The 12799-nt window shown below is 43.6% G+C and overlaps 1 protein-coding gene across 2 annotated transcripts in view; it reads left to right on the top strand.

Moving 5' to 3' along the window:
* Nucleotides 1-12799, top strand: part of CLIC5 (chloride intracellular channel 5) — an 83802-nt gene that overhangs the window by 36697 nt on the left and 34306 nt on the right. The gene's annotated exons all lie outside the window — the stretch shown is intronic.

Genomic DNA, 12799 nt, shown 5'->3' with positions numbered 1-12799 from the left:
GTGTGCCAGCTGCGATCATACCTCGTGAAGTCGGATTTGGCTACAGTGGTCCACGCCTTAGTTACCTCTAGATTGGACTATTGCAATGCACTCTACGTGGGGCTACCTTTGAAGATGGCCCAGAAACTCCAACTGGTCCAATGAGCGGCAGCCAGATTACTAGCTGGTGCGAATTACAGAGAGCGGTCAACCCTCCTCTTTAAGGAGCTCCATTGGCTGCCGTTTATTTTCCGGTCCCAATTCAAGGTGCAGGTTTTGACCTACAAAGTCCTGAATGGTTTGGGACCCGCCTACCTGTCGACTGCATTTCCATCTACGAAGTCACACAACCTCTTTGATCTTCTGGAGAGGCTCTTCTCTCACTCCCACCCTCATTGCAAGTGCGACTTGTGGGGACGAGAGAGAGGGCCTTCTCTGTGGTGGCCCCCGGCTCTGGAATTTGCTCCCCAGAGATATTAGGCAAGCCCCCACTCTGGCAATCTTCAGGAGGAACCTGAAAACCTGGTTATTCCAATGTGCCTTCAATGATTGAATGTGAGATACTCCCTGACCAAACTCTGCATAAAATGACCTCAGAAGCACTTTATTTTACGGTTCGTGCAATTAAATCCTACCTTATCCTTGGATCCCCTCCCTGGTTTTTACATTGTCCTATCTTCCAGTGTTTTAAAATTTTATCTTTGAATTTGGCCCTGCTCAGTGTGATCATCTGTGTTTTACTGTTTGATTTCATGCTGCTGTGTTGTTTACTTATATTGGTTTTGCATCTTATGTAATTTATTTTTTGATTGTATTGTCAAAGGCTTTCATGGCCGGAATCACTGGGTTGTTGTAGGTTTTTCCGGGCTATATGGCCATGTTCTGGAGGCAATTTTTCTCCTGACGTTTCGCCTGCATCTATGGCAAGCATCCTAAGAGGTAGTGAGGTATTTTTTGATTTTTTGTTGTGTTTTTGTGTTTATATTGTGTTTTACTGTATTGATGGGCATGGCCTTATGTAAGCCACCCCGAGTCCCCTTGGGGGAGATGGAGGCGGGGTATAAATAAAGGTTATTATTATTATTATTATACTATTATTATTAAACCGCTGAGCTGCTGAACTTGTTGACCAAAAGGTCGCAGGTTCGAATCTGGGAAGCGGCGTAAATTCCTGCTGTCAGCCCTAGTTTTTGCCAACCTAGCAGAAACGGTGATGAGCACCAACCCCTAGAGTTGGACACGACTGAACTTAATGTCAGGGGAAAACCTTGACCTTGACCTGAAGCATTGCAAAATTATGGTGTCAAAATATTTCAAAAAGAAATAACTTTTAAATCACTGTAAAGCATCTGCTTGGTTTTAATTGTTCTTCAAAGCAACTAATAAATCCTCACTCCAGTTATTGTGGTCCATCGTGTAGTGAAGAACTTTGCTGTGTGTGCAGAATTCATGCCGGTCCTTTGAGGAGAGGAAGATTTCTCTCTGACTTGACCTGTGTGTTGTAGCCTCTACCTGTCATATTGTTGGAATTGCTTGAGGTCAGCCTTTGACAGATGACTGCTCTTGCTGCCAGTGTTTTCTCGATTCCTGTTCCATTTGTGATGTGGCACTACTGTTTTCTCTTTAGTTGCTGAATGGGCAAATTACTTCAGACAAATGTGGATGGATATCAGAAGAGGAAATGTTTTCTCTGTGACGGTTCGAACGAGGCATTGTTACAGGTTATGCAAGCTGACTCTGTTGGGTGTTTTAGTTAATAGTGGCCGGTCATTTGAAAGCTGATAGTGAGGAGTTATGTTGTAGAAAGTTCTCACAGTTGGTAGGTGCCCTTGCAAAGGCATTTCAGTATTTATATTAATCTCTGTATTCTATTCTGAGCATCGCCTCATGATCATTCCATGGTCAGCCCCTTTGTCCTTCACTGTATTTCTGTCCTGTCTGTTTTCTGTTGTATTTTGACCTGAAACCAATACCAGCTGACATACATCACTCCACCATCCTCTGAAAACATACAGGGTTCATTTGGGGAGCTAAGAAGAGGTCCTTTTCTTCAGTGCTTTGTTTGTTGTGAGCAATCCTTCTTCAAAAACCAGAGACAAGCATTGTTTCTTCACTTCAGACACACATACAAGCTCGAGAAATTTTAATGTATTGTCAAAGGCTTTCATGGCTGGAATCACTGGGTTGTTGTAGGTTTTTTGGGCTATAGGGCCATGTTCTAGAAGCATTCTCTCCTGATGTTTTGGACCTCACAACCTTTGAGGATGCTTGCCATAGATGCAGACGAAACATCAGGAGAGAATGCTTCTAGAATATGGCCATATAGCCCAAAAAACATACAACAACCTCGAAATGCTCAAATGTGATGAGACCTGAATTTGCTCAGCAAAACTCTTCTCTTCCTGAGGATGTTGTTTAAACAGAGAATGGATAAGCAACATGTTTATTTGCTGGTAAAAGATGTCTTTGCCTCCATTTTATTAGGGAGAAGTGAAATGGCAGGAATATTCAATAGGTGACTAGATAGTTAGTGGAGGAAAATTAAATAGCATAATACTAAAATCAGGTACTGTTCCATCATCTGGGTGGAAGCCAAAAGGGGGCACAAGACAGAGAAGGATGGAAAATGGGGGGGGGGGGGGGAGTTGAAGGAGAAAAAACATTTCCCCCTTTTTGCTAGTTATTCCCCCCTCCCCGCTTCCCACTTCATGAACATGGGTTGTTTCCACGATGGCGAGATAGTGGGGGCAATAATAGGAAAACAGCAAGAAATAGTTGTACTCCTTCAATAATAAGAATAACTTTAGTCTTATATCTCACCACCATCTCTCCAAAGGGACTCGGGCGGCTTACAGATGGCACAAAGTGTCTAAAAACAAAACATAAGAGTGAGCACAATATAAAATGCAATAAAAGAAAACATATGCATATATAAAAACATCAACTCAGACTCAATCAAACTGTGGTCCTCTAACCATGGTGGAAAATTGCTATAAACATGGCCAAGCTGTAAACATTGGGAATAAAATATAATAAGTACCAGCTGCAGTAATGGAGAGATGACATGGAATAAAGTGCAGGATGTGTGACTACTACACAGGACAACTAGAGACTAAACATTCTCAAAGGTTTGATTGAAAAGCCATGTCTTCTGGTCCTTATGAAAGGAGGACAGTGTGGGGGCCTATCTAATTTCTCTGGGGAGGGATTTACAAAGCCATGGGGCCACCATCTAAAAAGCCCCATCTCTTGTCCTCACCAACCGCACTTGTGACGGTGGCAGAACAGAGAGGAAGGCCTCCCTGGCAGATCATAGAGCCTTTGCCGGTTCATGGGATGGATGCTGTCACAAAGATAGGCAGGACCCAAGCTGTTTGGGCTTTATAGGTGGTGACATGCACTTTGAATTGGGACCAGAAACTTATCTGCAATGGACTATCCTTCTCTGTCCCGAACCCCCTTTTGGCCTCCGCCCAGATAAAGCCTTTGACTGTGTGGATCATAATAAATTGTGGCAAGTTCTTGGTGGTATAGGCATACCAAGCCACCTTATCTTTCTCCTGAGGAATCTGTATAAGGACCAAGTAGCAACAGTCAGAACTGACCATGGAACAACAGACTAGTTCAAGATTGGGAAAGGCGTATGGCAGGGTTGTATACTCTCACCAAACCTATTCAACTTGTATGCAGAGCACATCATGCGATGTGCAAGGCTTGACAAATGCAAGGCTGGGGTGAAAATTGCCGGAAGAAACATTAACAACCTTCAGATGAGACCACTTTGATGGCCGAAAGCGAAAAGGAGCTGAGTAGCCTTCTAATCAAGGTGAAAGAAGAAAGCGCAAAAGCTGGGTTGAGTTAAACATAAAAAATCGCCAAGATTATGGCAACAAGAATGATTGACAACTGGGAAATAGAGGGAGAAAACGTAGAGGCAATGACAGACTTTGTATTTCTAGGTGCAAAGATCACTGCAGACTCAGACTGCAGCCAGGAAAGACTGCAGCCAGATGCTTACTTCTTGGGAGGAGAGCAATGTCCAATCTTGATAAAATAGTGAAGAGTAGAGATATCACACTGGCCATGAAGATCCACATAGTTAAAGTATGTGGATCCACATAGTTAAAGTATTCTCCGTAGTCACCTATGGATGTGAGAGCTGGACCATAGGGAAGGCTGAGCGAAGGAAGATAGAGGCTTTTGAACTGTGGCGTTGGAGGACAGTGCTGAGAGTGCCTTGGACTAGAAGAAGATCCAACCAGTCCATACTTCAGGAAATAAAGCCTGACTGCTCATTGGAGGGGAGGATATTAGAGGCAAAGATGAAGTACTTTGGCCACATCCTGAGAAGAAAGGAAAGCTTAGAGAAGACAATGATGCTGGGGAAAGTGGAAGGAAAAAGGAAGAGGGGCCAACTAAGGGCAAGATGGATGGATGGCATCCTTGAAGTGATTGGATTGACCTTGAAGGAGCTGGGGGTGTTGACGGCCGATAAGGAGCTCTGGTGTGGGCTGGTCCATAAGGTCACAAAGAGTCGGAAACGACTGGATGAATGAACACCTAAAATCAGTTTTGCCTAGACATCAGCTTGAAGACCTGGTTATATAGAGCTATTTTTCACTGCTGTATATATATTTATCATTGGGCTTCTTCTGTGGGAGAAGAAAATTAGTTCCACCTGTACCTGTACTATTATCCTTGCACTCATATTGACCATCTGGATGGGAGCTCCCTTTTTCTGTACAGAAAAATCCAGGTCTTGAGGTCTATGTGGCTCCCCAGGAGTCAGACATATTTTAATGCGAATTCATCATGCTCCAGTATGCTTGCAAATGCACTGGGGAAGTAGGGGTATTCTACCACATTTGGAATCCCTCTGCTTCCCTGGGGAAGAGAAAACATGTTTTGTAAAAACATTTTAAAAATACCTTTTGGCCCAGATATACTCCAAAATGCCCACTAGGGGGCACTTGGAGCACATCCACAATATTTTGCCGGTCCCAGAAAAGGCCTTTTAAAAAGTAAAAACAGTGGGGAAAATGTCCTATACCAACTAGAAGTATTAGAGGGCATTTGTAAAGAAAGTTTTCCTTTATTTTTGTTTTGTTTTTGAGAGAGTAGACGCAGTCTTTTCTTGTCTTTGTTTGGGCTAATGTGGTCTCTAGCCTTCCACAGTTGCCTACCTATGCCTGCTGTAGAGGCTCTCTTTGCAGTTCAGAAAACTTGGAAATTTTGAATTGGAATGGGGGTCTGCATGGATAGTTGTAGCTGTACTTTATTTTCTGCCTATGACAGCGTTTCTCAACCTGGTGGTCGGGACCCCTAGGGGGGTCATGAAGGGATGTTAGAGGGGTCACCAAAGACCATTGGAAAACGCAGTATTTTCTGTTGCTCATGGGAGTTCTGTGTGGGAAGTTTGGCCCAATTCTATCATTGGCGGGGTTCAGAATACTATTTGATTGTAGGTGAACTATAAATCCTAGCAACTGCAACTCCCGATTGTCAAGGCCTATTTCCCCCAAACTCCACCAGTGTTCACATTTAGGCATATTGAGTATTTGTGCCAAGTTTGGTTCAGATCCATCATTGGGCAATAGTATGATAGCTGGGACCCTACGCTACACTGCTTGTGCAACACGGGTCTGAATTAGGGGAACATGTGCGTGAGTGAACATGCCAAGTGAGAGACACAGCTGCGATGGAGTCGTTGCAATGGAAAGAAGGATAAAAAGGAGGTGGGAAAGATGACCAATGGAAGGAAGGATAAAAAGGATGGGGAAAATACTGTTACATTGCCTCACCCTTATCCTGTCCCTCCTGAGTTAAATTATATCACTGCTATCCTGTCGCAGCTGCGTTTCTCACGCTGTCTCGTGTACGTGTTCCCTTCATTAATTCTGACTCATGTTGCTCAACTAGCATATGGTCCCACCTATCATACTTTTGCCCATCATTGTTTGAGTCCACAGTGCTTTCTGGATGTTGGTGAACTACAACTCCCATACTCAAGGTCAATGCCACCAAACCCTTCCAGTATTTTCTGTTGGTCATGGGAATTATGTGTGCCAAGTTTGGTTCAATTCCATCGTTGGTGGAATTCAGAATGCTCTTTGATTGTATCTTAACTATAAATCCCAGCAATTACAACTCCCAAATCACAAAATCACACCCCCCAACCTCGCCAGTATACAAATTTGGGTGTATTGGGTATTTGTGCCAAATTTGGTCCAGTGAATGAAAATACATCCTGCATATGATATTTACATGACAATTCATAACAATAGCAAAATTACAGTGGTGAAGTAGCAACAAAAATAATTTTATGGTTGGGGGTCACCACAACATGAGGAATTGTATTAAGGGGTTACGGCATTAGGAAGGTTGAGAAACACTGGCCTATGAGAGGAACTTCAACAGATGGGATTAGCACATTCCTTTGTTTGCTTGCTTATTTCTCCTGCTTTTAGGCTGCCTGAATAGAGTTCCCACGTTCACAAATGCAGGGGGCTTCAGGGGACAGGAAAACATTTGCAGCAGTTATAGCCTGCTGCTATACATTCATTTATATATTTACTGTTTTGCTTCTCTTGTCTGTTTGGCAGACGCTCTCTGCTCTAACGCCACAAGCAGGGATATATGTTTCATCCTCCAGGTATTTTGATTGCATGCATGCTCTTTGCTGTACCATTTCCTCAGTGGTCCTGTTGGACACTTCATGAGCACCGCCTCCCCAATAGTGTTGTTGCAATGGGATGTAAAGAAGTGATTATATCATATTATTCATCTTGCTGCATGGCAGTAAATAAAACAGAACTAAAATATTTTGCTATTGAAAATTCCCTCTGCAGTAAGCACGGTGTGTACTTACTTAGGCGATCCCTCATAGTCCAAGGATCATGGTCCTCCAAGTGTAGTATCCTGGCGGTGGGTCCGTAGGTGACTGTGGAGCCCTATTCTTGACCTGCATCTTCTCCGGCAGTGAGGGCATCGGTTTCCAGGTGGAAGACGGTCCCGGTCGTGGTTGGCTTGATGTGCCTTCCTCTTGGCACGTTTCTCTCTTTCGCCCTCCATTCGTCCCGCTTCAAATTCTGCAGCACTGTTGGTCACAGCTGACCTCCAACTGGAGTGCTCAAGGGCCAGGGCTTCCCAGTTCTCAGTGTCTATGCCAGAGTGTTTAAGGTTGGCTTTGAGCCCATCTTTAAATCTCTTTTCCTGCCCACCAACATTTCGTTTTCCGTTCTTGAGTTCGGAGTAGAGCAACTGCTTTGGGAGACGGTGGTCAGGCAGCATGGAGGACCATTGCTTCAATGCTTCAATTATATTCCAGTGTGATGAGGTCTTTGTGTGGCTGATGTGTAGGTTTGTGATATATTACCTGGAGAATAATGGGACCTGTAGCAATGTGTTATTTCATCTGTTTTGAGGCAGGATACTGGATAGCTACATAGGAGTAAATCCCACTGGAATATCTAGGACTTAATGTACAGACCTATGGTGCTAGATTAAATCTTTGTTTTATCAAAAATTACGTGCTCTTAATATCTGCAGCAGCTTCTGATTCACCAGACTTCCAAAACTGCAAGTTTTGTGGTGTTTCAATAAATAATTCATGATGATCTCCCATTATGTTTTCAGAAGTGACTTTCCGCATCTGCCTGCCATTCATTTTTGTCAATCCAACATTGTGCTTAAAGGTATGGAAATTTGGCCGAGACTTTTCAGCATGTGCAAGGATATACACACAACCAAATCATTGTCCCAGGTCCAGAGAGTTTAAACAATCACATGAGTTCCAGATGTGCTTAAATCCCAACTTACAAGAAGAGGCATGCTTTTCATTACCCATGTACTTTTTACTATCACACAGTGATGTTTATTTCACATAATGGCAAATTCAGTGTTTAAATAAGCTACTTTGTTTATTAGTTTACTTAGAGTAGCTACTTTATAAAGTGAATGTTGCTTGGATTGGCATACCTTTGGAATAGATAGTAAATATACTCCAAAGAAATACATTAATATATATATCTATCCATCATTTATTTACCCCTTATATATCTGTCTGTCTGCCTCTCAGTCTCTATCTTCTCTCTGTGTGTGTGTCTGATTTTATATAGATACAACACTATCTTCACATGCAATTAAATCCCAGAGTAAAAAAGAGAAACCATATTCATATAGTTATGTTTTCCAGATGAGCACCTCCAGTTGTAGGGCCAAGGGACTACCATATCCCCAGGCTAATGAATGCAGACTGGGCTTTTGACTGGAACTCTCCAAGGTGCTGACTATGTTTGGAAAGGCTCGGAATCTCAACCCTCTTCTACACTGCCATATAATTTATTTATTTACTATTTATTTACTTACAGTATTTCTACCCTGCTCTTCTCACCCCTGCAGGGGGACTCAGAGCGGCTAACAATGGCAACAATTGGATGCCGCAATAATTACAATTCTAAAAGCAAATTTTTATTTATTTATTTATCGTGTCCTCAGCAACCATACCATTGTATTACATTTCTAACAGAACAAAACAAACACACAGATTAAAAAAACCCCACAGATTTTGCAAACTTGGTAGTTGGTTAAATGTCCTTTGACCAGTATCTGGCCACTTGGAGTGCCTCTGGTGTTGCCGCAAGAAGGTCCTCCATTGTGCATGTGGCTGGGCTCAGGGTGCATTGCAGCAGGTGATCAGTGGTTTGTTCTTCTCTGCACTCTCATGCCGAGGATTCCACCCTGTAGCCCCATTTCTTAAGATTGACTCTGCATCTCGTGGTGCCAGAGCGCAGTCTGTTCAGTGTCTTCCAAGTCGCCCAGTCTTCTGTGTGCCCAGGGGGGAGTCTCTCATCTGGTATCACCCATGGATTGAGGTGCTGGGTTTGGGCCTGCCACTTTTGGACTCTCGCTTGCTGAGGTGTTCCAGCGAGTGTTTCTGTAGATCTAAGAAAACTATGTCTTGATTTAAGTCGTTGACGTGCTGGCTGATACCCAAACAGGGGATGAGCTGGAGATGTCTCTGCCTTGGTCCTTTCACTATTGGCTGCTACATCCCGGTGGATGTCAGGTGGTGCAATACCGGCTAAACAGTGTAATTTCTCCAGTGGTGTGGAGCGCAGACACCCTGTGATAATGCGGCATGTCTCATTAAGAGCCACATCTACTGTTTTAGTGTGGTGAGATGTGTTCCACACTGGGCATGCGTACTCAGCAGCAGAGTAGCATAGCGCAAGGGCAGATGTCTTCACTGTGTCTGGTTGTGATCCCCAGGTTGTGCCAGTCAGCTTTCGTATGATGTTGTTTCTAGCGCCCAAAATAAAATCATACAATATAATACATTTCAACAGAAAGGAGGAAACCATGAAAATGAACAAAATCTGGCTACCAGTATTAAAAAACCTCAAAAATTACAACAGCAAAACAACAGAGAGTAAACAATCAGGCACATCAAATCACTCTCAACAAAATATTCCCCCCAGGCACTTCCAAGCCATTAAATGCTAATCAAGGTGGTCAGTTGAAACATTCACACCTAGCTCCAGCAGACAAAAGTCCTTTGTCCCACCCTGGTCATTCCACAGATATATAAACCCATTTTCCTACTTTCAACAGACCTCACTACCTCTGAGGATGCTTGCCATAGATGCAGGTGAAACGTCAGGAGAAAATGCCTCTAGAACATGGCCATATAGCCCGGAAAAACCTACAACAACCCAGTGATTCCGGCCATGAAAGCCTTTGACAATACATTAAAACAAGATTAGTTATCCAATCATAAAGGCATTTCCATTGTAACAACTGTCTGGTCCAATTCACTGTTCAGGTGCCGTTATATCCATTAACCAAAAGCCTGGTTCCACAACCACATCTTCAGTTTTCTTTTGAAAGAAAGGAGGGAGGATGCCGATCTAATTTCGCTGGGGAGTGAATTCCACAGGCGGGCGGTCACCACCGAGAAGGCCCCCTCTCTCCTCACCACCAGCTGCATTTGCGAAACTGGTGGGACCGAGAGCAGGGCCTCCCCGGCAGATCTTAGACTTCGAGGCGGAACGTAGAGGGAGATACGTCCAGATTATCAAATCAGACAATTCACATTATCTGCTTTGAACTGGATTATCTGTTTCTACACTGCCATATAATCTGGTTCAAAGCAGATAATCTGCATTTTATATGGCAGTGTAGAAGGGGCCTTAGATAGCTCCTTTACAATCCAAACAAAAATGATTTAGCACCACACTAATATGGAATCCCCCAGCCATTACTGCCCCCTAGTTCTATTATCAATTACTCTTCTGGATTAAGATGCTAGAATAATAATAATAATAAACCTTTATTTATACCCTGCTACCATCTCCCGAAGGACTCGGTGCGGCTTACAAGAGGCCGAGCCCAAATACGTCAGTAAAAACAGCAACAACAGCAATACAGACAATACATAAACTCATAAACAAAGCAATAAACAGTAACAATAACACCACGACGGGCCAAATGTCATAATTAACATTTTAAAAAATGCTGGGCATGACAAGGTGACATATAACTAGAATAGGTATTTGGAGAAAGATGGAGCGAGCAGACAATCCTAGATCATTAGTAAAGTGCGATTAGGGACATGTTACTTAGGGTTTCCTTATTCTGGGAAGGCACACTGGAACAACCATGTTTTCAGGCTCCTCTTAAAGACTGCCAGAGTTGGGGCATGCCTAATGTCCTTGGAGAGCGAGTTCCAGAGTCAAGGGGCCACCACTGAGAAGGCCCTGTCCCTCGTCCCCACCGATCATGCTTGCGATGAAGGTGGGATCATAAGTAGGGCCTCTCCAGATGAACGAAGAGATCGTGTGGGTTCGTACACAGAGATGCAGTCAGCTGCAGAATGACTCCAACTGGGTTTCAGAGTCACTGTTAGGAATTGTGGGAGTTGAAGTCCAAAAAATCTGGAGGAACACAGTTTGAGAAACTGCTCTAAAGTACCAAAACAGCTTTCTCCAGCTTGGTGCCTGCCAGATGTGTTGGCCTGGTTTTCTCTAACCAGTGTGATGAATGGCTGTGCTGTCTGTAATGAAGGAGCAGATAATCCAACTTGTCTGGAAGAGATGGACTGTTGTTGAAGGCTTTGCTGGATATTCATTGGAATCATAGAATCCTGGAGTTAGAACAATGGCAGAATGGGGTTGGACTGGATGCAAGGGTCATCCAGTCAAGAGGCCAAGGTTGTATTACAGCTCCATACATTACAACATTTGTATCTCCAACCCCTGCATGAGATCCTGACTCCCTGCCTCTGCCAAGAAGCAAGAACTGATGGAGAACACAGCTTGTGTTATTTGTTCTGGTCTCCAGAAAAAAAATATGAAAAATCCTAGCCTTTGTTGTTATATACAAGGTGGAAACTATGGGTCAAAATGTGGAGACTTTACAAGCTGAACTACACAAGGAGATAAAATGGGAGCAAACCTATGACAAGTGGCTTCTAACCACCTCATCAGAAGGCCAGCGGCAGAAGGAGGTGCCGGTCCACTACATAGAATCATAGAATCATAGAATCAAAGAGTTGGAAGAGACCTCATGGGCCATCCAGTCCAACCCCCTGCCAAGAAGCAGGAATATTGCATTCAAAGCACCCCTGACAGATGGCCATCCAGCTTATGTTTAAAAGCTTCCAAAGAAGGAGCCTCCACCACACTCTGGAGCAGAAAGTTCCACTGCTGAACGCCTCTCACAGTCAGGAAGTTCTTCCTCATGTTCAGATGGAATCTTCTTTCTTGTAGTTTGAAGCCATTGTTCCGCGTCCTAGTCTCCAGGGAAGTAGAAAACAAGCTTGCTCTCTCCTCCCTGTGGCTTCCTCTCACATATTTATACATGGCTATTATATCTCCTCCCAGCCTTCTCTTCTTCTAAATATGCCCAGTTCCTTAAGCCTCACCTCATAGGGCTTGTTCTCCAAACACTTTGCTGCAATGCATGGGGAATCCAATGCTCCACACCTTGTATTGCCCACCTTGCCCAGAGAGTGATTGTATGGGGGGAAGTGTGGAGTGCGTATGGTGTATGCAGCTTCCCCCCATAGATTGGGCAACACGTGAAGCCTTCTGTGTTGCCAGGGTGGAAGTGGCATTCCGATTTTGCCCCTCTGCACCCACAGAGCCGGCATGACGTTTGATGGAAACCAAAAAGAAAAATGGGTTCCCCTAAAACTGTGGAGACCAAAATCCACTGATTGTGGTAATGTGAAAATGACTAAATTGACTCAATGTATATATTACAAATACACATATCAAAAAAACAGGACTGCCACATTCACATAAAGTAGAAAACCGGTTGCTGGTTGGAGTCAATTCATGTGACTACTGGAGTCTACTCATATGTAATAAAGAACAGGACATTTACTCACACGAATACGTTGTTTGATGGAAGCCATCCATCTCCATGGGTGACCAAGGCTAGATTGGTGTTTGCCACCGAATTTAGCCCTGTATGATGAGGTTATTAGAGAGAAGGATGGGATGAGAAGCCCAGTAGGAATTTAACAGGCTTTGCAGCTACATCCAGACTGTGCTTTAAATTAAAGCTCATCCCATTTGTATCTGAAGCCTACGGTTTCATCACCTTGGGAATGTTTTACAGAGTTTTATAGAATCTGACAGAATCTCAGATCTCCGTTCATCCTCAGATATGCTGCCTGCCAGATGTTGTGCTGAAAGATGCAGCCTGACTCTCTGGAAGTGCCGTGTACGAATTCCTCTGTTATGATGGGAGTTGGAAGGAAGAACTTTTGGTAGAATTAATCAGAAACCTGATATTCAGTGTCAAAAGGCACCCC

The sequence above is a fragment of the Anolis sagrei genome, chromosome 1, assembly GCF_037176765.1.
Source record: "Anolis sagrei isolate rAnoSag1 chromosome 1, rAnoSag1.mat, whole genome shotgun sequence".
Taxonomy (NCBI): domain Eukaryota; kingdom Metazoa; phylum Chordata; class Lepidosauria; order Squamata; family Dactyloidae; genus Anolis; species Anolis sagrei.
Note: the sequence above shows the minus strand (reverse complement) of the source record. Positions and strands in the feature narration are given on the sequence as shown.